This window comes from Microtus ochrogaster, chromosome 19 (genome assembly GCF_000317375.1).
Source record: "Microtus ochrogaster isolate Prairie Vole_2 chromosome 19, MicOch1.0, whole genome shotgun sequence".
NCBI lineage: Eukaryota > Metazoa > Chordata > Mammalia > Rodentia > Cricetidae > Microtus > Microtus ochrogaster.
The window spans coordinates 59,295,903-59,307,140 of NC_022021.1; positions in this window are offsets into that span (position 1 = coordinate 59,295,903).

The following is an 11,238-nucleotide window of genomic DNA, read 5'->3' on the forward strand; positions in this document are numbered from 1 at the left end:
ACAGACACACAGACACACACACGGAGGCTAGTCTTCAGCTTGTTCTCTTCCCTTTTCCTGCTGGATCTGGTATTACAAACACGTGCTGCAGCATCTAGCCCCATCTTGCTCTTTATCACAAATAATTCTGGTAGGAGCAAAAATTTCCTATGAAGGAATTAACACATTATAAATCTTAAGTAATTTTACTTAAGTAAATTAAAATAATGTTTAAGAGGAAAGCAGTCAAAATACCATAGTCAAGATTCAATACTGATAAAACATTTGAGTTGAAAATATACACCCTTATTAATATCTTTAATATACAGAAAGCCCTTCTGAATTGATTAAAGCAAAATTCATATTTTGCAAGACTTAAAGTCTGATATACAAAGGACATAAACTATCTTAAGTACTGATGGAAAGCCCATATGGAGAGAGACAGAGAAAGAGAAAGCAGTAAAAGCAGAGTCTATGAAATCTTCATTCCTATGACAGCTCACTGGATGCCATTAATAGCACAATTCTGATATCTATTTAAAATTTGAACTTTGTGAACCCATTTTCCAATGACAACTTTCTCGATTCCCCTCCTCTCTTAAATCCAGAGTCCACACTTTCTGTTCTCACCAGAATTTCAAATCACTTTCCTTTGTTATTTAGCAGAGTTCACAATGAACCCCCTTGTGCATGCATTTCTCCTCGCTTTATTCTCACAGAAAGAGAAAATGTGTTTGGTTTTTCCAAAAATAAAAACAAGTCAGGAGGTACCGCCGCCTATAGGAATGCAGGGATCTTGATCTCACCGTTGCCTGGCCTCCAAGGTTGCCTTTTATTTGAATTCCGTGTGGAAGCTCCCAGACATTGTACCCAGTGTGCTGGACTCTCCTCTATCATCAACAGTCAAGAAAATGCTTCAGAGACTTGCCCACATGCAATCTGATGAAGGCATTTTTTATTTTAAACCTCAATTGAGGTTCCTTTTAGGATTTGACCCTACCTTGTGTCAAATTAACAACAACAACAACAAAACACCTAACTAGAACATGGAGCCTATAAAACCAGTATCACATGGAAAATACCAATCTGTTGCTGGCTTGAGTAGAAACTGGGACTCCTTGAACCACAGACATACTGGCCTCAGAGTACTTGGACAACTTAAGAGAAGGACATGAATCCTAGGGAAGACTCATCCTAGCCAGCCCTGTGAGGCAAGGTACCCTAGAACAGTGGTTTTCAGCCTTCCTAATACGGCGACCCTTTAATACAGTTCTTTGCATTGTGGTGACCCCCAACCATAAAATTACTTTTGTTTGCTACTTCATAATTTTGCTGTTACCATTCATAGTGTAACTAACTATCTGAGAGTTCCAATGGCCTTAGGTGATTGTAGCTGGCTGAGAACCACTGCCCTCAAGGTACTCTTTTTTTTTTTTCTTTTCGTGGGTGGAGGATCTTTTCAAGGAGTTTACTCTTTGTATCTTTGAGCCCACAATGAATGAGTTGTGTCCTATTCCCGAGATGCCCTTGAAAGTAAGGCATTTGGCTTCTTTACCGTGCCCCAATCTTCCTCAGCAGCCATACTTCCCTTGGCCCAACTTTACACACACTCTTCTCCCCCTGAGTACAAATTTCTCAACCATTTCTGCTCCACTTTTTACTCACAGCTCTCAACTGTAATTCTGGTTGAAAGCAGCCATCAAGGTCCATTTCCTAGTCCAAATGCTGGACTGCCTTAAAATGTCCTCCTTCTAGACATGAATTACCACTGTACTGGCTGCTTTTGTGTGTCAACTTGACATAAGCAGGAGTCATCAGAGGGGAAGGGGCTTCAATGAGGAAATGCCTCCATGAGATCCAGCTGTAAGGTATTTTCTCAATTAGTGATCAGTGGAAGAGGGCCCAGCCCATAGGCGGTGGTGCCATTCCTGGGCTGGTGGTCCTGGGTTCTAAGAAGCCAGGGAAAACAAGCAAGTAAGCAGTACCCCTCCATGGGCTCTGCATCAGCTCCTGCCTCCAGGATCCTGCCCTGCTTGGGTTCCTGTTCCTGACTTCCTCCAATGATGGAGTATGATCTGGAAGTGTAAGCCAAATAAACCCTCTTTCCCCAACTTGCTTATTTAGGTTGTGATGTTTCATCACAACAATAGAAACACTAACGAAGACAAGCACACTACTTTTAAATCCAGCCTCCTGCAAAGTCTCAGGACGCAGACAAATTATGGAGACATTCTTGGCCTGAGCAGACCTGTGGATCTCTTAGTGAAGTTGGAATGCATACACTACACCCTGATACCTTATGAACCTCCCTGAAAGCATTCCATCCTGTCCTGCATAAAGCTGCAAGTGAGTGAAAGGATGGAGAGACAATTAGGCTAAATTAGGCACTTAATCAAGCGCTTACAATTTGTGCATTGCAAAAATATCCATAGTTGTTTATTTAGAGCCATTATCTCTCAACTTTAAATATTAAAGTGCTTTATTTCCTACATATTTTCTTTACCCCAGTAATATCAGGAACTGGAGACATAATAGAGTCATTTTGAGTAAATGTCTCCAAAGGGAATTCACAGTGCTAAAATCAAAATAACATAAAAAAATTCTAAATTAAGATTTTCATTGTTTCCATCCACAAAATTTTGATGTTGGGAACCTTCTCTTTCTTTCCCCTGGTGTTCAAGATAGCAGCCATATTTCATTGTGAGGGATCTGATGCCAATAGTTGAATCAGGCCGTATTTTAATTTAGTATTTCCTTCAGACATTCTTTGAACATGTGTCAACAGGAAAGAACATGTTTCAAAACACACTTCTGCTCATTCCTTGCTTGATAAACCGAGTGATGTTCAGTATACGTCTTTAACTCCCTCTGTGTTTTCTGGATTTTGACAAAAAAAAAAATAACAACTAAGAGTCAGTCAACCTCAAGTTTCAAAGCCAGTGGAACTGGGCTGCGGGGACCCCTCCTGTCCTGGCTTTAGTGTTCTCCTTCCCCTCGTTACTCCTCTCTCCACGGATTTAATGTTTGGAGACACCACCTACATCAGAGGACATTTGAAATGCTCGCTTTCCAGTGAGTTCTCATTTAGTGTTCCTTAGGTATTTAAAAAAAAAAAAAACCCTCTGGGTTGGGTGGTGGCGGCACAGGCCTTTAATCCCAGCACTCAGGAGGCAGAAGCAGGCAGATCTTTGTGAGTTCCATGCCAGCCTGTCTACAGAGCGAGTTCCAAGACAGGTTCCAAAGCTACACAGGGAGACCTGTCTCGGGAAACAAAACAACATCAACAACAGACGTGTCTGAGAATGCAGGACAGCATCTCTGAGGTGAGGTGTCTCGGAGATGTGTGTTGATGCAGAATGAGAAAGTTTGGGAAGAGAACATGAGTTGCATAGGTAAAGCTGGGTGTTGAATAATGTTCCGGTTTTGCATGTTGTTAAATTGCAGATAAGTCCCAAGGTCTTGAACTGCTTGTGCCTGGAGGATGCTCCAAATGGCCACACTAAATATGCTCAGGCAGATAGGTTTCTCCTTAACATTCGCGTGTTTAATGAGGGGGTCATTGGAAAAGTATTTTAAGTTTGGTCTTTACCCAGGAAGTACTATACTAAAATGAGTTGAACATCTCCCCAAAGAAATGAAAGAAATTACAGAGCCTGAACATCGCAGGGACAGGCTGAAGCTACAATTCTACAGGTTACATTAGCAAACACACATATGCACACAGACATGCAATGTGGGGAAGGAAACTATAAAAAGCTTTATAACAACACAGTATTACATTAGGAAGAAAGGTGACCTCTCAGTGACATGACCTTTGTGCCCCTAACTTGGGTTCAGAACAAAGTCCTGTGGAGTCAGAGTCTTAGGGGAGAGTCCCGAGGATACAGTCAGTAGGGTCCAAGGAGGCAGATTGCAGCACTAGTTAACAGTTTCTGTAAAGGAGTCAGCCCAAGTCAAAGCCACAGAAACTTGTAGAAGCCAAATCAGAGGGCTCAAAGTTCCAGAAGACTTAAGTTCCAGGAGGGCTTAGGAATTCATGATTCAGGAAGAAGGAAAACTCTCCGAGAGGAATGTAGGCTTTCCATTTCCAGACATCTAGAACATTCTTCATTGTGTAATCTTAAGCCTTTGATCCCCAGGATGTTGTTTTGTGAATGTGCCAGAAGCCATCAGGAACTAGGGGAGTCTAGGGAGAGGGATTATGTGCCTCTCCCTTAGAGGAAAGGCTCGGAAAATTGATGGAAAAATCTGTGGGTCAAAACCGAACACACAGTAAAATGGTATTTTATTTAAAAATATTTTTTTTTCTGGGACAAATCTCTTAATTCTCAATTTTAAAGTAGCAACAGTAACTCCTGGCAACAATTGACGTTGCAAGCCATATATTCTAATGACTAAATAAGATTTCTCTTCCTGTGGGAAAGCAAGAGACAAAACAAGCAGGCAGACAACATTTTGCCAAGAGGATCAGAGCAAAGAGGAGTCTCTATAGTAAGCTCAGTCCCTGCTAGAACACATTTTAGAGATGGAGAGTGGGGTCTTGGTCATGAGACAGCATCAGCACAGAACACACATAGAAGGAATACCACACGTGAACAATGTAAGAAAGAAAAACGTAGATATTAACATGAGTCTGTAACAGTTATTATTTCGCTACCATCACTTAATGAGTAAATACCATGTTCTCACCCAAATCCATATCACATTATTTCATTGAAAACTCATGTGTTTTCAAGGTGACCATTTAGTTGCTTTGATAGAACTAGATTCAGTAGACATTCACAGGTGCTTTTTATCAACCTAAGTTCTTGACTTAAAATAACTCATGGATAATTTTGAGGAGAGGGAGCCAGATACCTAATTGTGGAAGTCAAGAGTCCAGTGTTTATACTATATTTCTGTCAGGATGTTTTAACATCCTGCTTGGGCGACAAGTAGAATTACAGGATCTTATAGCTGAACAATGCCTACGCCAATAAATTCTTATCGGAAACCAATTTCACTTAGGTGTTTCAAACGGAGACATTTCCATAAAGGGCACCCTCACAGAGGTGTGAGCAGGGTCAGGGACTGCAGGCTCTTGGGGACACGTGATAAAAGGAGGCCATTGCTGCTTCTGTTTTCCCATCAAAGGAGGGCTGCGGAACAGGAGGATGAAGGGTAAAGTCCGGAAAGAATTATCATGGGCTTTCTTTTTCTTGTGTCTTAGGCAATTTCTTCTCATGCAAAAACTGCCAGAAACTGGAGGGCAATGGATCCTGGGTAATGCATAGTACACCCAAGGCACAAAACACGGCGAGGAAGGGGAGAGGTTGTATTTGGGATGGAGAGGTGACATATGGAGAAATCCCATGTGGTACATAAGAAACTCGCACTTTGCCCTTAGATGGGAAACTTTAAATTCTTTGTCTGATTACAGATAGGGACGAAGTGGACAGTTTCTCACGGAAGGTTTGTGATGACTGTGTAATGGTAAAGGTGGCTTCTTTTGAGAAGCGAGCCTGCCAGCCTCCCCAGAACAGAGGTGGCCAGTGGAGGCCTCAGTGCTTTCAGAGATCAATGCTGGCCAGTTGTGGTCGTGCTGGCAGACAGCCAGTGTCCCCAAGTGAAAATGCTTATATGGGAATTCTGCAGTGGGTTGTGGCATCCCAGGCTCAGTCCTCAGCTCCCAACCACTTCAGAAAGGTCAGCATCTCCCAAGAATGGATTGCTGAATTGATGGGTTGGGCTGGGTTTGAGGTATTGGCAGATCTGCTTACTCTGTGTCCAGTCTCTTCTCACACCATGGAAGTTGCTGGAAGGTTGTGACATCCCGAGTCTAGTTCCACTTGGCTTCTGAACAGTGCTTTCAATGGGGAAACCAGTGTGTCTTCTCAGCCAATCCTGACTTGCCAGATCTGGTCTATGTGGGTTATAGTGCCCTTCACACTAGATTAAGCTGGATGGAAGCCCAGAGACGTAGGAATGGGAACAAGCGTAGATAACTCTCTTCTTATTAACCTGCTCTCCCGAGTCCCATTGATCATCTTATGTGTCTGTTCATGAGGCCAAGCCAGCTAAACATCACTCACCTTCATGACAAAGTGGGGTGATAGGCGAGATAAATGTTGAAAGTTATGACCAGCATATTTTATGCTAATGTCATACCTACCCCACTGGATTTCCACGGGCAGACATCATGATGGAACAGAGAATTGAACAGAAAAAGCAAACAGGCACACAGATATGCTCATGAGATACACAGTTACATAACTACCCTTGAATAGATTAGTTACTGATTTGTGATGCTCAGTGATGTCTGTATTTATTTCTGAATGCTTTGGAAATTGCTCAGCTATGCCTTTCATCCCTCCCTCCTCCAGAGGACTTGGACTTGCATTCAGTTTGTTTGGGGGAAGGTATAATAACATTAGGCTTTCCATCATCCCACTGAGATCCCCCATTGTCTAAGATCCAAGCGGCTATAGCAACTAAGTCTCCTGTTGAATCTTCTTCTAGACTCAATCCTTGAAAAATTAGTTGGGACAGATTAGAGAAAGCTCCGTGAAATGAGCCTTTTCGTTTCTGAGGGGCAGTGAGCTGGAAGGCTCGTCCATCCTTTGATCATCTGTGACTTCTCTGATCCCGTGAATCTGTGTGACTCATCCTATCCACGATCTTGTTATTTCAGTCCCTTGGAAACTGTTGGGGTGTTAGAAATAAAGCCCACTCCCAGCCTTCAGGCTCCCTGCTGGATTCTGCAGTCTTCCCAACCCCCCAAATCCTGGACCAATATTGAGGCTTCCATATATGTGTGTGTGTGTGTGTGTGTGTGTGTGTGTGTGTATGTGTGTGTGTGTGTGTAAGGCTGATTCTGTTGAAAGAAACCATTACAGTAGTTTGAGATAGCACTGACTTTTTGTCAGATGGACTGAGCTCTGTCCACCTCTCCTACCCTGGCAAACTCACTGTAAAGGTTTTGTTGGTCTGGACACAGCCTGAGTATCTGTCACATCCCAAGGACTTTCTCTACTTCCTCTTTTCTTCTCAATGTCCATCCACTTTGGTGTTTTAAGGACATCAAGAATCATAGGCTCACAAGGAACCAGAACACTGGAGTCTCTTGGAGTCCTAGCCATAGTCCATGTCGTCATCAATATATTTTGAGTGGTCACTGCTTGCCAGGCACTGAGCTATGAGAACAACTCAGGGAGGCAGATACTCTTCTGTGTCCCTTTATTCTCTGGGAGATCTAGGCTCAGATACAAGCAACACTGTCAACGACTGTGCACTCAGGGTTCCGACTTGAGTAGTCTGTCTCCAAGGTGTGTGTTTTATATGGTGGATAAATCTGCTGCTTCTGCTTCCCTTTAATTTCAGACAGAGGAGTGAGGGTCACGAGGAGAGACGATCTTGGTGCAGTGGGGAGACAGAATAAGGATAAACAGATAGTGTAGCAATATGATATTGCAGTGGCCTTTAGCATGTTTATTTGGAAAGAGATGGAGGGAGAGAGCATCCCCGATGCACCATCCCCTCACCCCTGTGAGGCTGGGAGAAAATTGGGATGCCAATGGCTCTCCCACTCACAGCCACTTGTAAGGTTGCTGTTTTCATGCTACCCTCTGAAAGTTGCTTTTTTTTTTTTTTTCCTAAACAACATACCGTGTCATGATCTTCTGAGGCATGTAAGATCTGAACCAGGCATTATAAGGGCCATGGCACTGATCACAGAACTGGTTTTGTTTATTGGAAAACAGGAGGTACCTGTCATGTAGAGGCTATATAAGAACAGACATGACATGCAAGGTTGGGTGATGGATGAAATCTGACCTGGGGAAATCAAGGAAGGCATTATTGAAAGATGAGAGCATTGAAAGAGCAAGCCAGAAGAGGGACTCGTGGAAACCCAGCCATCCGATCCTGGGCTTCCAGCCTCCATAACTGTGTGATAGAAAGTGTTGTCGTTTATAAAACAGCCAGACCACAGCACTTTATAAAGGCCTCCAAGATAGCTGAGGCTTGGACACATTGACACACAGTGTGTTCTAATTGTTGTCTATGGAAACAAATCTTGGGCATCTTTACGCTGTATTTATAAAGGTAACTACTGTAGAGCAAGATCAAGAAAAACTAAAGCACTTTAGAAAATATTTACTTCAGATGTAAATGATTTTACTTGTAAATGATTTATTTTACTTAAAAGTAAATTATATTTTCTTAAAGATAAATGTTAAAGTTTTAAGAAAAAAGCCCTGATTTCTTTGTCTGTTGAGTAAGCCATTGCTCCTGAGCGTTTCCGGAAGTCAGTCTTTTTCTGAGCTGGATACACTCTAGCTCAGAGCGTGGGCATAGTTACGTCTTGAATCATTCTTCCCCCTTCCTGTATCCTCTCTTCAGCTGCTGAAAGTCTCTGTTATCTGCCTGTTCCGTTTGCTCTGTGGGAACGTATGTGGAAGAAAGCACCACTTGGTACTTGGTGCCTTCAGCTCTTCTTGTTGAATGGGAATGGCTGCCGGCATTCTGCCTTTTAGGGAGAAATATCTGAGTTAGTTTCCAGTCACGGATGGATCAATGGACAGCTTTGATGCCTTGAGCCTCCCACACTTAGTCCCCTTCCAAACAGCCCTGCTCAGCGGCTTTCTCTCCCATCTCTTTCAAGTTCCCTTCAGGCATTCCCTAGCAGGGTCAGGTACCCTACACCTTCTTAGTTTTGGTCCATGAGAGGGAAGGATACCTGGAAGGTGATTGTCCATATTCATAACCTTAAAGTTTTGTCACGTTGAATAACAAAAAAGCATTAATATTGAAAAATAGCAAGTGTTGGTGCTCAGCCGGGCATTCTGGGGCAGAAATAGTTGGTCTCCTACAGACCAGCCTTCTAAGCTGGACTACACTGAAGTTGAAATTTGGATTTGCTACCTTGAAAACTATCGAATTCCTTTCATTTCTGAGAGCACTGTTTGGTGTTTTGTTTCATGAGTACTTCCTAAATATATTTACAGAGGAAGGTAGGCTCAGCATGTTGTCTGGGAAATGGTGACGGGGACTCAGGCTCCCTCCCGTCTACTGTTAGAAACATAAGCTGGGATGTATGTGCGTGCTTTGGAACCGAGAGTGGGCTATTAAAGTTGAGTTTTACAGCACATGCGTCTTAACCCCGAAATACTTCTAGTCAGATCAAGTTAGGATGATGTTTTTCAGGCAGCTTGCAAGAGTGAGATCTTAGATTTCATAATGTAGTGCTCGAGAAGGAGATTAAAGATGGATAAAATGGAATGTATTCTCCTGCTAAGCAAACTGACAACTACCATTTTTTCACTGAATGTCACCAGGGTGTGTATCATTAGTCTGGTGTCTGTCAAGGAAGGAAAACCTTCATCCAATTAAACTCCGGCATTAACACTTTTATATTCTTGATTTTTTAAACTTATGGTTGTTTAAAACACTTTTTGTCTTATTTGGACATAGATTTGCTTTTATTATTTACATGAAGGTTGTAAATTCATAAGAAGAAACATATGGGGGCTGGAGAGATGGCTCAGTGGTTAAGACTGGCTGCTCTTCCAGGCAATGGTTCAAATCCCAGCACCCATATGCTGCTAACCATTGTCTGTAGCTCCACGATCTGACACCCTCATACAGACATACATGCAGGCAAAACACCAATGCACATTAAAAAAATTTAAAAAAGAAGAAATATCAATTCAGTAATGGTTCAAACATTCCTAAGATGATTGACATTCATATCTGAGCCTTCTGAAGTAATGCCTCTGTTTGTTTGTTTGTTTATAAGTAGATGATCTCATGGCTACACAGTCAGAACATTCCTTAAATGAGAACTCCCACTGGTACCTTTAGAATCTGTTCTGAATAACTGACATCCATCTTGAAGGTTTTAATGTGCAAATGGCAGCAATGACAGTATTAAGATGTGCACCTCAGAGCTAGTGGCACGGGTTAAAAAAATTCATGAGCATATTATAATTAAAAATTTTAAGTGGATACCTTACATATAGTTTTTTTCTGTTAGAAATCCTCAGAGCAATCTCTGTGTATTAATCCTAGTAAAATGGGTGAGATATGACTGAAAAAAAAATCATTACTTTGGAGGCTTCTCAAAATTCTGGGTTTCTAAGAATTAATTGGTTTATTTGTTTAAAACAATCCAAATCCCCAGTCCTTCATCAGATGCGCCAAGCTGGAATCCTTGGCTGTGTTCTTTCTGACAGGCTCCCCAGCCTGCTGTGGTGTAGATAGCCTGGTGACTGAGACACATCACCCCGGGACACCCTTGGGCGCCATGCTGCGTCAATTTACAGACTAGAGTCCTGCAAACTTCACAATGGCCATGGCAGCTGACAGAAAGCAATGTTCCTTTTCCTTTCCTCCTCTTCCTCCTCTCTGTTTTTTCTTTTCATTTTAGAAACCACAACACAGTCCTTTGTTGTGAGCATCCCAGTGGGTAATGAAGCCAAGATATTTTGACATCAGACTAAAGCATAAGTCTGAAGCTGCCAACTCATCCTAAGCAAAGGTCTTAGAAGTTAATCTTGGGCTTTGGTTTTTTAAAAAAATCTTTTTTTTTACATCAATATATATATATTTTTTAATTTTGCCTATTCATACAAAAGGCCTGATGCACCTGCTCTTTGCTTCCTGGCTGTCAGGGAGAGAACATCTCTGTCTTCCCACAGTTCCTTGTTATAAGGTCCTGTCTCACCACAGGCCCAGAAATAACAGAGTCAAGTTCCGTGGGCTGAAACCATGAACGGGACCAGTCTTTCTCCTTTTAAGTCAGTTTTCTTGGGTATTTCACTCCTCAGAACGAGCCTAACACTCACAGTATAAAAGAGAACTAATTACTGAAGAAACTTACCCTGGCTCTTTAGGTTGGAGCCTGGCAGAACTGGGGACAAAGGGAGGTCTTTTGAGTAGTGACAGCTCTTTATCCGCTTCCAAGTCTAGACCATGCGCCTCTGAAAGAATTCTGACCCATGTGATCAAAGTTAAATTCCTAGATTTTACTGGGATTAAAAAACCCAACCACCGATTCTACTGCTTTTTCCATAGATCCCATTGGAATTAAACATCTGGGTGTGGTGGCAAGGTAGCAGACACTGTAGGCGAACTGCCATCCTCTCTCCACGCTCACTCAGAGACCTTCATGCTTATGGTTCTTGAAGGGCTCTTTCCTCTAAGCCGCTGGGCTGGCTCTCCAGCTGTTTACAGTGCTGCTCATTAGGAAGCCAGAGAGCCAGCATTCTTGTAAGAAGCCCA